This window comes from Nycticebus coucang, chromosome 9, assembly GCF_027406575.1.
Source record: "Nycticebus coucang isolate mNycCou1 chromosome 9, mNycCou1.pri, whole genome shotgun sequence".
Classification (NCBI taxonomy): domain Eukaryota; kingdom Metazoa; phylum Chordata; class Mammalia; order Primates; family Lorisidae; genus Nycticebus; species Nycticebus coucang.
Window position 1 is genome coordinate 67,971,841 of NC_069788.1, and position 18,408 is coordinate 67,990,248.

At 36.6% G+C, this 18,408-nt stretch overlaps 1 long non-coding RNA gene across 1 annotated transcript in view; it reads left to right on the plus strand.

The window, feature by feature from the left end:
* Nucleotides 1–14,681, plus strand: part of LOC128594868 (uncharacterized) — a 33,392-nt gene extending 18,711 nt beyond the window's left edge. Inside the window, exons 2-4 of the long non-coding RNA XR_008382646.1 lie at nt 9,650–9,719; nt 11,861–12,117; nt 12,468–14,681. This is a non-coding gene — a long non-coding RNA (uncharacterized LOC128594868). The remainder of the gene's footprint in view (nt 1–9,649; nt 9,720–11,860; nt 12,118–12,467) is intronic.
* Nucleotides 14,682–18,408: the final 3,727 nt, after the last annotated feature.

Sequence of the window (18,408 nt, forward strand, 5' to 3'; positions counted from 1 at the left end):
TTTTGTTCTTTGGAATGTCTGCTTCTCCTATGGGCTTTCCCCAATTTTGTGCTTGAATAAACCCTCCTTAAAATAGATTGTGACCATCTCAATTATTTTATGTTAGCAAGCTGTGGTATTTGGGGACTTTGCTTTCAGCAGTTTAGATTGACTAATTGATATTCCAATACTGCTCTACTAGGAATGCATCTTTTGAATGCATTGTTTCCGATGATTACATTTCCTAGAAGTCTATTGGTGAATTCAGCTTTCTAATCAAATCTAGATGATTTAAATTTTATATCAGACCCAAACAGTTTGGGTGGATTTTGTGTATCCATAAAATCCTGCCACCATCAAGCAAAAATCTTACAGCTGGCAAAGGCTCTTTCCTGGGGAATTCACCCAGACCACCTTCCTTCATCCCTTGTGACTTTCTAATCTTTTATGTCACATGTGGAATGTTCCCCCACCACTCTGCTCCATCTTAAAATTCTGTTCAATAAGTTACATAATGCAATCTATCATAAATTGAATTCAAGTGGAATATTAAGTTGCAGTCAAAAACCTGAAGCTCTGAAAATTAATTTTCTTTGGGGTGGGGAATTGTAGGCTTCTGATTGTAAGATTGTCCTTTTTAAAGCACCAATGGAAGCAAGAAAAGCTTCATCATTCTTTGCTGTACCTCTTTTATTAAAAAGTATTTGTTATGTAAAATTTGGATTCAGTCAGAAGACCACACTTAAGGACCCAGAAGGCCACATGTTTCCATAAGACTACGGGTCTCCCACTGCATTTTCTGGTCCATTGTAAAAGTACAAGATTGAATCTAAGTTTATAATTTTCATTACTTTTTTTCCATCATACCTAATCATGTATGTTAAAAATAGAAGAAATGTTTCCTACTCTTGAAGATCTTAGCATCATATTAAGGAAGAATAAAATGTGCATTAGCAACAATAAAGAAACAGGTGACTTTGAATACACATTATACGGGATGGCCATAAATTTTGCGTGCAATTTAAATTGCACATGAACTTTATGGACATACTGTATGTATTATATATACATATAATTAATGTATGTGCCATACATAATACTTATATATATATGTTTTCTGTAATCTATATTATAATCATATTGCATATACTATGTCTAATATACATTATATATTATTTGTATAATATAAGCAGTCATGCACTGATTCATTATGGGGATACCTTCTGGGAAATGTATTGTTAGGCAATTTTGTCAAACTTACATAAACCTAGATGGCTTAGCTTACTATACATCTATATAGTGTGACCTATTGCTCCTAGGCTACAAACCTACACAGCATGTCACTAACAGAATACTGAGGGTAACTGTAACACAGTGGTAAGCATTTGTGTATCTAAACACATCTAATTGTAGAAAAGGTACAGTAAGAAAAGGACACTTAGCAGGAGTGGAGCTTGCAGGACTGGATGTTGCTCTGAATGAGTCGGTGGGTGAGTGGTGAGTGAATGTGAAGGCCTGACATTACTGGTGACCACTATAGACTTTATAAGCACTGTATACTTAGGCTACATTAAATTTATTAAAAACGTTTTCTTTCATCAGTGATAAATTAACCTTTGCTTACTGTAACTTTTTACTCTATAAGCTTGTTGACTCTGGGTAGTAACACTTAGCTTAAAACACAAATATATTATATGGCTGTATATATTTTCCATCTTTATCTCCCTATTCTATAGGATTTTTAATTTTATAAACTTTTTTGTTAAAACTAAGACACAAGCACATGCATTATTAGCCTAGGCCTCCACAGGGTCAGGGTCATCAATATCACTGTCTTCCTCCTCCACATCTCATCCCACTAGAGGGTCTTCAGGGGCAACAACATGCATGGAGCTGTCATCTCCTGTGACAGCAATAGCTTCTTTCGGAATCTGTCCTGAAGGACCTGCCTGAGGCTATTTAACAGTTAACTCTCTTTTATATAAGTAGGAGTATAGTCTAGAATAACAATAAAAAGGATAGTATAGTATAGTGAATACCTAAGCCAGTACCATAGTTGTTTATTATCAAGTATTATGGACTGTACATCATCGTATGTGCTTTGCTTTACACAGCATGCACTGCAGTAGTTTTGTTTACACTGGAATCACAATAGACATGTGGGTAAACTGTTGTGCTCATGAGGCAACAGGAATTTTTAAGCTCTGTTACAATCGTATGGGCCCACCATCGTATATGCTTGAGACATCATCATGTAGGACATGACTATGTAGTATATATGCATACATGTGTGTTATTGCACATATATTGTTATAGATAATGCACATATAATCATATATAACACATGTCAATTTTATATGATACATATGTATTATTACACCTATATGCAAGTATTATACCTGTATTATTGTACACAGTGTATGTAATGTGTATACTTAATAAATATATTACATAGATTAAATAAAATATAGGTATACTCATATATATATAAATGTGTGCTCAGTCACATACATGTATTCCATAGATACTGAGAGAATCATAAAAATAGGGTAAGATGAATGACCTTTCTCAGAGCCATCATCATGTGACCCAATTTCAAGTTTGAAGAAATGCTCGTGTGTACTAGAGCTGACAGTTCACTCCCTTAGTTTCTTCATCTTGCCTGATGACCAGAGGAATTTAAGACCATGTTTTAAAATCAAATGAACAGATATTTATTGAGCAAGGCACTGAGTTAGGCAATGATTGAATAAGTGTCATTTCTGAGAATTAGGCCAAGGGTTCTATGTAACCAGCAAGTTGCACAACAACACCCAGCTTCCTCCCTGCAATCAAGGAGCCAGGCTTGCTTCAGAGTCTGGCTGCTGAGGGAGCCTCCCTTTCTATTTCAACTTGTGTGTATTTGTCCTGGATTTTCAAGTTCAAAGAAATTTTAGTATTGTACTGAAAATATGAAGCACAAAGTAAAGTAAAAAGTGGAATAAAGAATTTAATTTACTCCAAGGAGAAGATTAGGCACTGACAAAACCCTGGTCCACACATAATGACAGGCCCATTTTCAAGGATCTCATTGCTAAGGGAACAGTGCTCATGTTAAGTGTTCTTAATAAAACTGAACAAAATTATTAATGAAAGATGTCATTGTGACTTTTTGTTAATGGTCCTTTTATTCCCACTCTCAGAACCTCTGGGAAAGTTACTTAATGAGGAGACAAATTAAAGAAGGCCTTTTGCTCTGTGCCCATCCTCCTTCCTTTTTGAGAGTCTAAATATTAGGTATGAATAGATGCCTAAGCCTTTTCAAATTATTGTTTATTTCTTTCTACTCATTGTAAGTCTTTGAAGAGCAAAACCATTTCCTTCTCATATTTACTGAGGTCTAAGACATGAGGAGGAAAAAAATAAATCCATATATTGATCCTGGTCACTTACTTGGAGCTTGCTGTGTAGATCTCTGTTAGAAATATACTTCCTGAAATTTTTGTCATTCTTTCAGTCACAGTAGCCTGTTAGGGCTGTTTTAGTATCTGGAATAAGGACAATACATACTACATACTTTTTAAAAGTTACATTGAAAAGCGTACCTGGTTTGAAGTCATTCAGAATTTAAGCCAACAAGATTGACTTTCCATTTTAAGTCAAAATGTTTTCTTTCATATTTGGGTATTTAAAACTAATTTGATAAATTTTTAAATGCTCTATAAATGATGCTGATATTCATAATTTGAGGGTAGATTTAGTGTTTGGAAATAATCAGAACTGTTTGATGTCATATTACTTGAGTGACCAGCCTGGAAAATATTTCTTTTGATCAAAAATTAGGTGTGAAACCCTGAATAGTTCATAATCTGATTTTGAAGAATATTGAAAAGCATCTAGTGGTAACACCAGTATAATAAGTCTAACTTTCCAGAGTGTCTTCTCTGAAGGGTAAGGTCAATTTGGAATTATGAGCTATAGGAAATAATTTCACTATGGAGTATTTTACTTTACACTCAGTCGCTTGAAATCTTTCATTTGCACCAGTTGTAGTTCTTTGATGAAGATATTATACCACATCCAAATTCTTTAGCTATGCCTCTTCTTGGAGATCTTATTTATTTTCTATTTAAATATGCATGAATAATTCATATTTAAAAATAAACAAAAACAGACTTTATTGTCTACTTAGCTTTATTGTCTACCTAGCTAGTGATCTAGGGATCACTTTTTCCTTTCTTCTACAAACAAATTATTCGAAGAATAGCAGGGAATTGTCAATATTTAACTGAGATCTTTCCACAGGGCAGACACCATGCTAAGAGTTTTCATGTTGTGTTATTCCTCTTCCCTGAGAGGACATGTTATTCTCCTCACTAGAAGGATGGTGTATTAGTTTCTTGAAGTTTTCTGCAATAAAGTACCATACACTGGTGGCTTAAAACATTAGAAATTTATTTTCTCATAGTCCTGGAGGCTAGAAGTCCAAACCCAACGTGCAGCAGGGCCATGCCCCCTCCAAAGCCATTGCTTGCCTTTCCCTCAGCTTCTAGAGTTGCCTGAAATCCTTAGTACTCCCTGGCTTGTAGCTGCATAACCTCAGTCTCCGTGTCTACCATTGCTTGGGTGTCTCTCTCTCTGTCTCTCTCCTCTTCTTATGAGGACACCAGTCATATTGGATTGTGGCCCCACCCCTCTACAGCATAACCTCATTTTAACTAGTTGTATCTTCAACAACCCTATTTTCAATAACATCATATTATGAAGGTCTGGAAAGGACATGAATTTGAGGGACACTATTAAACCTGGTGCACTGAGACTTTAGTTAAACTTTTCCAGTTTGTCTGGAACCAGGACTCAGGGACATTGGCCCTTAGTGGCTTCATTTTCTTGCCATCATCACTGGCTTGTTGCTTTGCTGCTCCTTCTCTCTTCGATCTATGTGATCTGGCTTCCAGTACCAATCACTATTGAGATTCTTCTCCTAAAGGTCCATACCTTCTGGATCATTCAGTTTCTTCCTGTATTTGTGGTGACAGCCTCCTTTTAAACCACTCAGCTTCCTTAGTTCTCTGGCCACACTCTGTGTCTATACCCCAGGCTGAATGTTCATTCTTGCACTCATCTAACTTGCCCTGTGCCCAAAATATAGGAGCTTCCCAATTCACATTTCTGTCCTTCCCTTCACATTCCTTCTTCCCAAAATCTCCATTCTGTTGGCTTCAGCAGTAACTTCTATGCCATTGACTATTCCATCCATGTCAGTCTAAGCTGTCCTCTCCATTCTCCCATTAGACCAGAAATTCTACCATCGTCTGTAACTCACCATGCTCGAGCCCAGGTATTTGTCTTCCTTGAAAAGCTCTCATCCTTTATCACCATTTGCACTGTACCATCCTGACCCAGATCTTTGCTGTCTGGAGGGAGGATTACTGCCGCAATGCCCTTGGTCAGCTTGCCTGCCACAGTCTCCACCCTTGCAATACATCTTGCTTAGTCTCCTAAAGTGTAATTTTCATCTTGTTTTCCTCTGCTAGGCAATTACCTGCATTCTGCTGCTTCACATTTAGAATCCTCTGACATCTCTTGACCACCAGGCTCACCCAAGATAATTTCCCATGGCTTCAACATTTACTTGTATTTGCACCTGTAGTCCCAGCTGCTCAGGAGGTCAAGGCAGGAGGATTGCCTGAACCCAGAAGTTCAATATAGTGAGACCCTATCTCACTCAAACAAATGAACAAAAACATGTACTACATAAGGCTAATTTCTTCTCTGCAAAACTGCGCACATTCTCATCTTCATACTTTGGCTTGTTATCCACTCAGCCTTTTATTCTCTCAAGTCTTACCTCTTCCTCCCATGTCAAATCCCACCTCCTTTGGAAAGTTCTCTCAGACCATTTCAGCTTCTACTCATTTCTTTGGAGCCCTAAGGAGAGAATGACAGAAAAGTGGTCAGAGTCAAAAATGCAGGATGGACTATCTCTCTCTCCCCACTCCCTGTTCTTAGCATCTGTGTTTATGTTTCCTCCATTTCTCTCTCCCTCATCTCAGAACTTGTAAAAATCAACATATGCACCACTCAGAGCTGTCCCATTGTATTAGCTGTTGCTTTCTGTCTCTTCCCAATTACTTTATGAGGCAAATGAGAGCAAAGGCCACATCTCATCTTTTCTTCCTGTATGTAACACGTGTACCACTTAGCACAATGTGAAATACTTGCTGAATAATTTTTGCCTGATTTAAGAGAAATGCAGAGAAACCAAGTTTCTAAAACTTATTATGGTATTGATACTAGTTTTCTAAGCTAAAAATATTCCACCAAAGGTAGACAGAGTCTGCAATATGAATTTTGAAGATAATTTTTTCAATCGTGTGATCAAAATTTAATTATCAGGATATTTTATAGTTATGGTAATTCTCTGCCATCTTTGGGTTTTTTTTAAACATGTGCCTAACATTGCAGTAACCAGTATTAATTATATTGGTGGTACTGGAAAAATTTTTATTTAGCTATGTGAATGAATGTCATTCTTTTTGTCTTAATCACTATAAGTCACATAAATTTATGCTGAACCAAGCCAAATTTCTGAAAATAGAATTTATTGACATTCAAAAACCTAAAAAATCTCAAATGTTTTATTCTAACAGTTTTAAAATTACTGACTACCCTGGAAATAATAGTAAAAGGCAAATAAAACTTAATTTCTTTAATAAGGACAACATGAAGGGATTGGAATTAAAAAAAAACTAACCTGAAAAAGTTACTGAATGTCAATCCTGAGCATTTTCTGACAATCTGCTCTAGTCAGGAAAATACGCATAAAAGTTTTGAAGGTTCACGTGAGCAAGGATGGGTAGCTTGACTTTCAGCACTTTGTGAATGAGCAAGAAGCTCTATACATTCACAGCCAAAACGGGCCCTTTGATTGAGGGAGTAGATAAGAGAAGGGCTCTCACCTCGGGTAAGCCAAGAATATATGGACCATGATTGAGACTGGTTGGTTGTTAATGGAAATAAAGCTCCCAAGAGCCATAATAATTTTTGTATTATTGTGCCTCTTTAACAGAAACTCAGCTTGGCACACATAAAAAATAATAAGTTGGGAGTTGGGTGTTACAAGGATTGATGGGTTTCACAGAACCCAAAGGCAGAATGCAACTGGAGTCCTGGAAGGAAGTGAAACCAGCAACTGACAGATGACAGAATCGAGGAGGTCTTCTTGGTCCATGTCTGCTTCCCCTTTTTTCATGTCCTTCTATCCTCTTTCTATCTGAAGACTTCTTATCTTCAGTTTTCAGTCCACAATGTAGGCTATAGTTGTAGGACACACGAAGAGATAAACTTTTCTCTAGATCTTAAATTCCTGAGTGAGAGCATAATTGGCTCACTTAAGTCAGATTTCCAGAACTTAAACAGTCAACTGTGGCCATGGAATAGATTATTTACTGTAATAAATTTGGCTGCCTGGAGACTGCTCCTGTGGTTTTTCTTATAACAGGATTTTAAACATAATGCTGAAACATTCAATTTTGTGACCTGCTCTAAATTTCATCAGGGTCAAGGGAATAACTAAGCATACAAAATAAACTTAAAGTGACAGTAGGTGACAGAAACAAATTTGTTTCATAATTATTTCTTTGAGTCATGCTTGTTGAAAATTAAAGTTACATTTTGGATAGAAGATTGTGAAATGTGAAATTTCCATAAAAGAAGAATCATTATGAGTTTGGCAGATACTCCAGAAGTAGATGTGTATTGGAAGTGCAATTTGGATATACTTACAGTTAAAATGTACGTCTTTAGAAAATGCAATTACGGAAGTCATGAAAATATGTTGAAATGAAAGCTAGCATTGTCATAGTAAAAAAAAAACAGAAACAATTGAATCTCGAGGAGTCTTTGAAAACAAATTATATGCAAATTACTATTAGGTTAAAAATGCATTATACAAATTTTATGATATCATATACAAAAAATTAGGAAGAAAGACCCTGGCATTTGTAATTTCTAAGTTGTGTAATCACGGCTAATTTTTGTTTCTTTTATATGTTATTTTTGGAGCTATTATTGATGAAAATATGTTACTTTTATAATTTAAAAAAATTATTTTTATAAAAAGAAAAATAATACCCCTGCAGTAAGACCATCACCATATTAGTGGAAAGAGTGCTTTGATTAGCTGATACTACATTAAAAATGTGTAAATAGAAAGAGGCAACATCTTAGATTACCAAACTGGACAAAATAAACACTGACTAACATCCAGGTTCCTTTGGCATAAACTTTTTCCATTTAAATATCCAGTTGTCCCAGCACCTTTTGTTGAAAATATTTTTCTTTGCCCACAATAAATCGCTTTGTTGCAGCTGTTGGAAATTAATTGGCTGTGTAAGTGTGTCTATTTCTGGACTCTCTGTTCTGTTTCACTGATATTTGTTAGTCCTTATGCCAGTACCATATTGTCTTGATTAGCTTTAGTAACTTGTGAATGAAGATAGTGTAAATCTTCCAACTTTCTTCTTTTACAGTTTTGTTTGGGTCTTCTAATCCATGAACATGGTATATAACTCCATTTATTTGGGATGTCCTTAATTTCTCTCAACAGTGTTTTGCAATTTTTAGTGTAGAGTTCTTGCATGATTTTGTTTAATCTATTTCTAAGTATGTTGTCTTTTTCTTCTTGCTATTGTAAATAGAACTTTTTAAATTTTCCAGTTGTTTGCACTGGCATATAAAAGAATAATTGATTTTAGATCATTGACCATGTATCTATCCCATAACATTATTTAGATTACCAAACTGGTAATCCAAACTGGTTCTAGTGGTTACTTATGGATTCCTTAGAATTTGCTATACCAGAAAACACTATACTCTTATTTCATTGTCTTGCCCTATTCCACTGGCTAGGAATTCTATTACTACAGTGAGAGGGTATGTCTTTGCCTTATGTCCAATCTTGAAGGGAATACAGTTAGTCTTTCACCACTGAGCTTTATATTAATTATAAGATTTCATAGATGTCCTTCATTATGTCAAGGAAGTTTCCTTTTATTCTTAAATTGCTTAGAGTTTGAATTAGTTTTTGTCAAATGCTTTTTATACATTTGTTGAGCAGATCCTGCAATTTTTCTCCTTTATTCTGTCAATGTGATGAGTTTTCTTGATTGACTTTTGAATTTGATACCAACCTTGCATGTCTAGAATAAAATCTATCTTGCCATAGTGTATCATTCTTCTAAAATATTGCTAGATTTCATTTGGTGGAATTTTATTAAGTTTTATCTCTGTATTTTTAAAGCATCCTGCTTTGTAATTTTCTTTTTTAGAAAAATAAAACACATTTTATTTGGATTAAAATGTTGTGCAAAACTTCTTTTTCTCACCAAGAATAAGAGCAATTATTCTTGTATTAGTCTCATATAAACAATAAAATTTATATTTTCCCAGGTAAGTCTTACAAATCAAATTAGGCAATGCATATGGTCACAGAAAGAAAATGTTTAGATGGTGGTCAGTGTCCAAGGCCTCGGATTCTCTTTGCACCGTGAAACAGAAGTGTTTGATGTATACCTGCTAAAAAGCTTCTGACTCAGTTAAGGTATAAACCCAACAAATGAATGTAAATAACCAGATGCAGAATACCTCTGGATTGCTTTCTATTCAATCTTTAATTTTCTCTTTACAGTCACTTAGAGGAGACAGAATCTGCACTGAAATCTCTGTTTGGTGAGGTCACAGTTTCTGCTGCTTTCCTGGTAATTTCCTTAACTACCCATTACAGATTTTGAACAACACACAAAAAGACCTACTAGTCAATGGTCAATCCCATGCTTTATTGTAATATTTTACCAAATATATTAATTCTCCCAACATTTCCCCAATGTTTACTTTTTTAAAGAACCAGTAACTTAATACCTGATAATTAGATTCATGGTACTATGTTCAAAATGACTTAAATATCTCCAGAGGGCCAAAAACAGAAATGAAATATTATTTTAATGCTGTCTTCTGGAAAGAGAGGCCTTCAAAGAATGCAAATTCAAACTGTGCCTATGTAACAGTAGATTATCAATATTTAATGCATTCAGTGAAAGACCTATAGGCAAACACTCAGGGATTTAAATATCTGACATAAACCTTATTCCTCCAAATGTCAAATATAAACAGAAAATCTATTTTTTAACCATTCTTTTAGGTTATTGTCAGTGGTTTCTGAATTTCTTATAGGAAGCTCTTACTTAAACTTGTCATTTCATACATAGGTCCACCATTAAATTAAGATCATGTTTCATAACACCATTTATGTTAAGCAAATTATTTGACCGCTAATCTATTGTAGTGTTTCGTAGTTAGGTTTTAAGATGCTTTCATCTAATTTCATAGCGTTCATTTTCAAACTTCATCTGGAAAGAATACACAAGACCTTCAGTAATGCATAGGGGTCCTCAAACTGTGGCCCGTGGGCCACATGAGGCGGTGTTACTGTATTTGTTCCTGTTTTGTTTTTTTACTTCAAAATAAGATATGTGCAGTGTGCATAGGAATTTGTTCATAGTTTGTTTGTTTTTTTTAAACTATAGTCCGGCCCTCCAACAGTCTGAGGGACAGTGAACTGGCCCCTTGTTTAAAAAGTTTGAGGACGCCTGGCATAGACAGTAGGAAAAAACAGTTTAAGTGAGACAAATAGGGAGGGTGCCTTATGTAAGGTAGAAGGAAGCTCTCTGTGTTTCCCTCTAGGTTTTGGCTTTATCCTCCACCAATGAAGGTTGGCAGGGAATGTGTTGGGACTGAAAAAGTCACCTGAATACATGTTGACACGGTGTTGAGCGTGAGCTGTTTCATGTCTGAGGATACCAGAGAACTGTTAAAGAATATTTAAGAACTGTGAAGTACTATTGTAAGAAAACACCTTTAAGTTCCTGAATAACGTGCTCCGTTGTTGGAACACTGAATATTTCTTTGTAGTAATTCTCAGCAGTTAGTTGGGATTCTAGATTATATTGCTGAGCTCTGATGTTGAAGTTTCATTTCAAAATCAAGTTCAGTTGCCAAACCCATGGCTTCCTCAAATCAAAATTTATAATAAACAAAATATTTCCAATCTTCTTATGTAATGCAACTCTGCAGTCAACTTGCCTGCTGCAAAGAAGACATTGGGGATGTGGCCCTGGAGATTTTTTTCAAAGCCTCTTTTTTAAAATAGGATACTTTTATGAACAAAAATGATAATAATTAAATCAAAATGTTAACACATTATAGAGAACACAAAGCCAACCAGCTATAAAGTTATCCCACCTAACATCTCTGTCATCTTTTATACCATCTAAACATAACATAAGCTTACAAAAAATTTCAAAAGCATCATGCCTGCCTGTACATTGAAAATGGCAGATTTCCTTCAGTTCTTTTGCCTTTTTTCATCGTTCTGAAAGAGAAATGATATTGTTGAGTTTTAAAGCAGTTATGATTAACAGAAAGAGAAAATAAACATCTTTAATTGCTCCCAAAGTAATAGATACTCCCTTAACAGGCAACCAATTTTGACAAATAATACATAATGGCAGAGTATGAGCAAAGATGGAAATATCTTGGGGTTTTTTCTTTCACAGTGTAGTTAGCATAGCTTTCATTTTGGAAGAAAGTCCACTAGACATAATCTAAGCTGGACCACCCCAGCATTCCCCGTTTATGTCCTTAGTTATAGTATGAAATTTCACAGCCAAACCTTCTGTGTTAGCGTCAGAAGGCAGAAATTCCACATTATTCTCTCAAGTCTTTAGATTCATGGATGAGCCTCATTGATGGTAATGATGTTCTCCCTCTGCTGTTTCACCACATTGTCAGTGAAAATAGAAAAGAAACAAATCTATCACTTCTCTGTTTCTTCCCTATGTAGCTCTTGCAAATCTCGAGCACCCGCTTCTGCCCTGTTTTCAGACAGAATGATGTGTTTACTGCTATCGCCTCAAAAAACTTTGAACCACCTCGCCAGGCTTCAGCCTGCACGCAGCCGTGTTTAAACATTACCAGGAGAAAAGACACCTTTGGAGATTCCATCAGCCTCATGTTCATCCAGAGGTGTGCTCTGCAAGAACCAAGCTTCACATACAGATTTTAAGGAATCTTTGTTTTTATTCTCTTCCAAGTTTACGGGTATGTATGAAACGTCTTCATCTTATTCTTCACTCTCTTCTTCTGCTCTGAGTTCTCAGTATTGCTGTTATTCGTATGTTTGTTTTTGTTCAGAAGTTTCATCATTTTTTTCTGTTTATTTCCTGACTCCATTATAACTCAATTATTTTATTTATTTTCAATTTCCGCCATGTGGATTGTTCAGAGGAACAATAGAAACAAATGTTGCTGGCACAGCTGATTTCAAACGAACTCTCCTTTAAGTACTAGTTCTAAAATCCTAGAGTTCTGTGTTTGGCAACAATGTTTTATCTTTTAAGTGAGTTTTCCTATAGTTCTTCAACCACTTCATACTTCTGTTTGTCTTGCAGAAACCTGAAGAAGGCTCAGACCAGGTCACGTGCGGTTAGGAGCTACATGAAAGCTTGATATTGCGGCCCACTGGCCCCCTAGCCCTCCTTCCCCCATCCCAAGTTTAAGGCAGCCAGGAACAAAAACAAACTAGGTGGCCAACTTGATAAGGGTTTTAATTTTTTTTGTTTTTTCTGAAATGTCTTTGTCAGATTTAGTACAAGGAACATTCTCCCTTATATATGTGTAAAATACCCTGCCATATGTTATTTCTGAAAGCACATGTGTGAGATTGCAATCTTTTCTTACCTAAATGTTTAACAGAGCTCAGAGGGAAGATGTAGATGACAAATTCAATTTCTTTAATAGATACGGGATCTGTCAAAATTTTTTATTTCATCTTGTATCAGTTTTAGTAAGGTGTATTGTTCAAGGAATGTGTTCTTCCTTCTAAACTGTTGAATTTATTACATATTATTTGTTCTGGGATTTGTAATAAATTCACATATTTATTCTTGCTATTGGTGATTTCTCTCATTTTTTTCTTAATCAATTTATCTAATGTTTATCAACTTTTTTATCTTTTCCCCAAGAAAACCCTAAAATGTTTTATCTGTGTTCATATTCTCTATAATTTGTCTGTTTTCTATTTCAGTGATTTCTCCTCTTATCTTTATTATTTCCTTCCTTCTACTTACTTGGGATATACTTTGCTCTCGTTTCTCTAGGTCTTACTGTGGAAACTAAAGTCATTTATTGTATACCTTTCTTTTTTCCTGTCTTAGCATTTAAAAGCTATAAACTTTTCTCTAAGCGTTACTTTAACTGTACCCCAGAAATTTTGCTATGTAATATTTTCATTATCATCAGGTTTGAAATATTTCTAGTGTGTCTTGCAACTTTTTTCTTCAGTCTTTGAATTATTAGTAAGCATGTTCTTTGATTTCCAAAGATAAGGAGTATATCACCCCTTAGATATCTTAATGTTCTCAGTTTCTAATTTAATTCCCCTGTGGTCAGAAAACATTGTCTTATTCCAGTCCTCTTATAACAAATGTATTGAGACTAGTTTTATGGACCATAATGGTTTATTTCAGTAAACATAACATGTGCACTTGAAAATAATGTTTATCCTGTGATTATTTGGCATCGTGTTCTATAAATGACAATTAGGTCAAAGAGATTGATAGTGTCATTCAAATCTTGTACCCATTCCTCCTCTGGATTGCTGAGAGAGTGGTGTTAAAATCTCCAACTATCTTTATGAATTTGTCTCTTTTTCTCTATAATTCTGTTACCTTTTCACCTCATGCTTTTTGAACCTCTTTTATTAGGCACGTAGACATGTATGACTCTTAACATCTTTTTGAAAATTTATCCTTTCATTATTATAGTATATCTGTCTTTATCTCTGGTAATACTCTTTGTCTTAACATCTATTATATCTAATGTTGATGTAACCACTCCAACCCCCTTAGACTGTTTGCAGTACCATCATTTATTTTCAACATATCTGTATTGTTAAAGTTCATCTTTGTGGAGAAACTATGTCTGGTCCTAATTTCTTATCTTTTCTGAGAATTTCTGATTACTGGTTGGAAGTGTTTAGTTTATTTACATTTAATCCAACTATTGATATGGTTGAGTTTAGAACAACAGGTTTTTTAATGTTTTCTATTGGTCCTGTCTGATTTTTGTTTGTTTGTCTTTTTGATTCTCTGTTCCTACTTTCTTAATTTATTTAGGCTTAATTGAATCTTTTTGAGAATTCCTTGTTAATAGATTTTGGCTTTTTAGTTATACCACTTTGTATTGTTTCAAAAGATTTCTTCCTGATACTGAAGAAAATGTAAGCTATCTGCTCTTACCACTCCTAATCAGTGTCATACTAATGTTCTTACCTAGTGTAAGAAGGCAAGAAAAAGAAGTAAAATGACATGCAGATTGGAAAGGAATAAAACTCTTCTACTTACAAATGACATATTATCTACATAGAAAATTCCATAATGTATAAAAATGTTATACAAATTTTAATTTAGTTTAGAAGATTTTAGGATACAGGTCAATTGTATTTCTATACCCTAGTAATGACTAATTGGAAAATGGAATTTAAAAAAACAATATCATCTACAGTAGAATAAAAAAAATGAAATATTTAGACATAATTCTAATAAAATATTTATACAATCTCTGTGTTAAAACTAAAAAACACTGATGCAATAAATGAAAGAGTGCTTCCAGCTATGGATTTGGTCTGACCTGGTTCCATTCCTATCTTCTCCACTTCACTTACTTTATGGATTTGAGCAGTCTCCTTAGGTGCATTGCATCCTGTTTGTTCAGCTGGAAAATGAGACTAGTAATAATAACTATATAATGAGATAATGTTTACGGTATGCTTAGCAGAGTGCCTGGTGTATAATAAATGCTCAATAAATGTTAGCTCTCCACACTTTTTTAAAATACCTTTAAAATACCCATAAAGTCAGTATTTTACTAATTTTGCCCCAAATTATTGCCATAGACTTTTTAAAAAAATAAATTACATATGTCCTGCTTTTATACATGTGGCAGTCATGACAAGGCACCATGTGGGTCACCACTTCAGGGAGCACAGTTGGCTTCCAGCCCAGCTATTGCCTCTTGGGCTGCTCCACCACTTTCATGCTAACTCCACATTTCCTGCAGCTACTGTCAGCCAATGACAAAATGAAACTGCCTGAGATGCTAGGGGAAGGAATAAAGAGATGAGATGTGTTAGAGATGGATATAGTATGTGAGTCCCAGAACACTCACCAGAAGAACATATTCCCTAGGAAGGATTATTCTCAAAAACGTCAGGGTAATGTCTTTGGTGGCCTCACTAAATTCAGCAGTGGCTGTCACAGACCTGGTTCATTAATATGCATAAGCACACTAAGTCCACAAAATTAAACTAAAAGATGATGTTTAACTGCTGGAAGTCTGGAGTCCACAGTTACTGTAAAAACTGGAAATGTCAGAAAGACATCAGAGGGTGATGGCCCTTCAAAAAGATGGAGAGATAGATGATGGAGCATAGGTGATCTTAACATCTACAACCAGAAGAGGGCAAGAATGGCTGAGAGCAACGGCCCCAATAAAAAGTTGTGATCCTTTGTTCAGTTGCCAGAATTGATCCATTTTTCAGATCCCAAATACCAAATACATTCTAAAGAGGCAGATTATCCAGGTCACTCAGAAGTACTCTGCAACACTACAAGTATACACTGTGGTGATTTATGCCATCCTTCTCTGGGGGACCTACGGCCATTTCCTTAGGTGACGGTGCACTAGGGAAAGGGCAAGGCCCAAGCTATTTATTGCACACAGGTTCTGAGTTGACTGTATACCTGAAGACCCAAAGCATCTTATGGCTTCAGGTAATGAATGGAGCCCTGGCTAAGGTCTGGCACTCTGTGGGCTCATGGTGTCTGTAGATTCACCCAGTGGTCTACATAGTAATTGGAAAGAATATACCTGGCAGTTGGAGTAACTCCTATATTTGTTTCTTGGTCTATGAGAAAGTGCTACCATCATGGGGAAGGACAAACGGAAATGTAGGAAACTGTCCGCCAGGAAACCCAGTACAGACAAAACAGGGAAGAGTTGTTCCTCTCGTATCTCTTTTTTAATTGCCAGTCTTCCCTGCAGGAACTAGATGGACTCTGGAGAGTGACAACAGGCTGCTGTAAGTTTAACCGTGTGGTAGTCCCAGTCACAGCTAGAGTGCCTTAATAAGGCCTCAGGTCTGTGGTATGTGCTCACCAACATGATGAATGTACCTTTTCTATAAATATTAGAAAAGAAGATCAGGAACCACTCACAGTTATGTGGAAGAGACTATAATATTCACTTATGTTTTGCCTGAGGGCTGTATTAACTCAGCCACTCTCTGCCATGATGGTACTGGAGTGATTTTGATCACCTGAACCCACTGAACATCAAACTCATCTTTTCCATCAATGCTTTTACATCAATGGCATCCTTCTCACTGGCCACGAGAAACAAGAGGTGGCTAGTGTGCTGGAGTCCTTTGTGAAACACCTGTGCTTCAGAGGGGAAAAGATCAGGTACCTGTCTCTTCAGTGAGGTTGTTAAGGGATCCACTGGTTAGGTTCCTGCTGGAATACTCCCTCCAAAGCAAAAGAGAAATTTCTGCATCAATATCCTGTCTTAAAAAAGGAATCATAGTGCCTGGTAGGCCTCTTTGAGTTCTGGCAGCAACTCAGGACATGCCTAAGAATGCTGTTCCAGTCCACAAATTGCGCAACACGATGGTTACCGGCTTTGCACAGTACTCGAAGCTCTATAGCAGATGCAGGCCATGATGCCCGTCTGCCTCCCATGAAAGATAAGAGGGAAAGAAAGATCAGTTAGGAAGAGTGTTAACCCGTGAAAGATGAGGGGGAAGGAAAGATCAGTTAGAGTGTCAAACTGCAGCGCTAGCCAGCACACGTCTCACCCAGCCCAACAAGCTGCTCTGAGGCATATTGCCTATTTGAAAAGTTCCACAATGATCAGAGATGGCCAGGGCACCTGCTTGTGCTCATTCATTGGTGAAGGGCTTCCTAGGAAAAGCATGGGCTCCGCTACTCTATTAAGCAACCAGAGGCTCTGCACCCAGGCTATCCCTAACTCTCTAGCTGTGCCCCTCTCAGCTAATCTGGAAGTTTTTCCTTGAAGAGAAATCCAAAGAGCTGCCATACATGGGAGAGAATTTTCTCTCTGCTTTCTGCCAAGAAGCTGGTGTGTGTGTGTGTGCACATGCGTGTGTGAGCACATAGCAAAGATTTACTTAATTCCTTAACAAGGAAACCAGCATGATGACAATGATAATTCAAAGAAGGAAAAGAAAAAACTATGATAGTTATATAATCAGTGAACAAAAACAATGCTGGAATAAGATGACAAGTTAGATTGAACCAGGGCAATGCCCTGTAAGACAATAAAATTATAATCTGTAGGATTTACATTTTCTATTGAACAGAAATAAATTGCAAGGTAATGATTACATTAACATTAACTTTATGGAGTCTCACCTTAATCAATAGTTAGTACTCAAACACTTACTGAAAAACAGTAAAGGGCTTACTAAACCCCCTAAAACAAGGTTTCTCAGCTGGGAGTGTTTGTCCCCCAGAGGTGTTTCACAAGGTCTGGAGAGAGTGGGGAGATGAGGGATGCTGCGAGTATGTGGTGGGTAGGGGTGAGGGATCCTGCTGAATAGTCTCGCTATGCACAGGATAGCCTTCCACAACAATTACCTGGGCTAAAAGGTTAAGAGTGCCAAGACTGAAAATCATGTACAAATAACACTTTAGATGGCTTATAAGACATGGAAAGGGGATAGGAAGAAGATTTTGAATGTCTCTTCACCACCTTAAGAGCAAATTTGGGATAACGAAAGAAGCAACTTCTTGTAGTTTGAGAGAGAATTAAATGAGACAATTGTGGGAGGCTGGGCGTGGTGGCTCACGCCTGAAATCCCAGCACTCTGGGAGGCCACAGTGGGTGGATTGCCTGAGCTCAGGAATCTGAGACCAGCTGAACCAGAGTGAGACCCTCCTCTCTAAAAATAGCCAGGGGTTGTGGCAGGCACATGTAGTCCCAGGTACTCAGGAGGCTGAGGCAAGAGGATCACTTGTGCCCAAGAATCTGAGGTTGCTGTGAGCTACGATGCCACAGCACTCTACTGAGGGTGACAAAGTGAGACTCTGTCTCAAAAAAAAAAAAAAAGACAATGGGGTGGTTTGTGTTTTTATAAAGATGGATACTGAAGTATATATCCCACCCCACATACTCTTCTCCTTCCAATGTGACGCTGACATTCCTGAATTGAGGGCTGGAAAATGTGTCCCCCCACCCTCCTGGAGCCTGGGGGGACCTTTGTAATGCCTCTATCAATTGATCACACAGAGAGTGGCTTCATGACTTTGGAGG